This window comes from Pleurodeles waltl, chromosome 1_1 (assembly GCF_031143425.1).
Source record: "Pleurodeles waltl isolate 20211129_DDA chromosome 1_1, aPleWal1.hap1.20221129, whole genome shotgun sequence".
NCBI lineage: Eukaryota > Metazoa > Chordata > Amphibia > Caudata > Salamandridae > Pleurodeles > Pleurodeles waltl.
In genome coordinates this window covers 925,561,409-925,563,868 of record NC_090436.1, presented here as the reverse complement: position 1 = coordinate 925,563,868, position 2,460 = coordinate 925,561,409, and the positions used below count along the sequence as shown (strand labels likewise).

Here is a 2,460-nt window from a genome sequence, read left to right as displayed (position 1 = left end):
ACAGCGGGAGCTGGCCAAGGAGATGCGGGTGGGGATGCAAACTATTGCAGCCAGCCTAGAGGGGGTGCGTTCGTGCATGATGTCAACTGAAGAACAGGCAGCAGCTATGCAAGGGCGAACAACAATCTTGCAGGAACTTGCAAGAAGGTGTAAAGAAATTAGCACAGCTGTAAGAGAGTTGACCCAACACCTACAACAACAATCCTGTCAACACGTGCATGAATGCAATATTGAACCCCCCAGGGCTGACATGGCTGCCTTCCACAGTGATGTGGCTGCTATTCTTAAGAATCAGCAGCCCCTCCTTGGTGCATTACTACCCTTAATAGCCCCACAGTTGGCAGCTACTGGGATGTCTGACTCCACGTCTTCAAACACTGAGGTGTGTGTTGCCCCTTCACAACCACCATCACCAAGGGCAGAGGAGACAACACACACATCAAAAGATGAAGACGTGGAACAGATCACTTTCACCCGTAAGAGTACCCAGTAGCACTAGTCCCTGCAACATGGCCACCTATTACCAAGGTCCTGTGCTTCGTAACATGCCAGTCTTGCAACAACTGCACTCAAGCACTGTTCTTCAGCCCACTGTTTAGCTTGTCACTCTGCCCTGTGATTGTCTCTTACTACCTCATTGGCAAATCCTGCCCCTCTGCACTGTCTGACACTTCACCCCAGCATGTCCAATGACATGTCCTTTTGCACTCTGCCCGCCGGTATTTTCCCTTGTCCCACCCCCACCGGCTCTGCACGTCGCCGCTTTTCTCTTCGGGCTGCAGGCGTGGGTGACCGTGATGAACCCTCGCCGCTTCTGGAGTCCCGCCGCCTCCGCCTGATGAAGTGAGGCCGCCCCCGGGCCCGTACCCCACCCGAGCCCGCCCGCACCGCTAGGATCCTCGGGTCTCAAGAAGCAAGACAACAATGGGGGCATTTTTAGACAAGCCAAAGATGGAGAAGCATAATGCTCATGGGCATGGTAATGAACTGCGTTATGGACTAAGTAGTATGCAAGGGTGGCGAGTTGAAATGGAGGATGCACACACAGCAGTGATTGGTCTGCCAAATGGACTTGAGGGATGGTCTTTTTTTGCTGTTTATGATGGCCATGCTGGATCCCAAGTTGCTAAATACTGCTGTGAGCATTTGCTAGATCACATTACATCCAACCAGGACTTCAAAGCTTCTGATGGTGAACTCTGTGTTGAAAATGTAAAGAGTGGAATCCGAACAGGTTTTCTGCAAATTGATGAACACATGAGAGTAATCTCTGAGAAGAAACATGGGGCAGACAGAAGTGGGTCAACAGCTGTAGGGGTAATGATTTCTCCCCAGCACATATATTTCATCAACTGTGGCGACTCAAGAGGTTTACTGTGTAGGAGCAAGAAGGTGCATTTCTTCACACAAGATCACAAACCAAGCAATCCACTGGAAAAAGAACGTATCCAGAACGCAGGTGGTTCTGTAATGATTCAACGTGTGAATGGTTCACTTGCTGTGTCCAGAGCACTCGGGGACTTTGATTACAAATGTGTTCATGGGAAAGGCCCCACCGAGCAGCTTGTTTCCCCGGAGCCAGAAGTATATGAAATAGAAAGATCGGAAGAAGATGATCAGTTCATCATCCTGGCTTGTGATGGTATCTGGGATGTGATGGGCAACAAAGAGCTTTGTGATTTTGTAAGATCCAGGCTTGAAGTTACAGATGACCTTGCGAAAGTTTGCAATGAAATAGTCGACACCTGTTTGTATAAGGGTAGCAGAGACAACATGAGCGTCATTTTGATATGTTTTCCGAGTGCACCGAAAGTATTGCCTGATGCCGTGAAGCGTGAGACTGAATTGGACAAGTACCTGGAAAGCAGAGTAGAAGAGATCATAAAGAAGCAGGGCGAAGAAGGCGTGCCAGACTTAGTCCATGTGATGCGTACGTTAGCAACTGAGAGCATCCCAAATCTCCCACCAGGGGGTGAATTGGCACTTGTGTAGGATCACAATGGAAGATGTCACAATAATGGGCTCACAATCTTGGACAATGTACATATAGAACTACAGCACTTTCAAATAAATAGAACTTACACAACAAATTTGTCTCTGTGTAATGTGACACATCAACCGTGATGGCCATCATTGACGTTTACCTCAGGTCAATGATTATTGATTGTCCATACACCTGACCTAAACAAATCTTGGCTGATAACTATGCACAGTGGTCTGGATTGTACCATCATCTGCCCTTCCTGAGGGTTATTTCTGAGGAAAATAGAAACTATACACCATAATGCTGTGTTGGACAGAATAACGCTTCTTCAATTTTTTCTTCAAACCAAAACTTATGTATGTGACATTTGCCCCAATTTTTACCTAACACACACCATAAAGCATAAATGGATGTGTATGAGTTTCCATACAAATAAGTCACCGGGCTGAACATTGTAACAAATGATAGGTGTGAGT

At 47.2% G+C, this 2,460-nt stretch overlaps 1 pseudogene; it reads left to right on the top strand.

The window, feature by feature from the left end:
- Positions 1–713: 713 nt before the first annotated feature.
- Positions 714–1,992, top strand: LOC138304030 (protein phosphatase 1A pseudogene; annotated as a pseudogene).
- Positions 1,993–2,460: the final 468 nt, after the last annotated feature.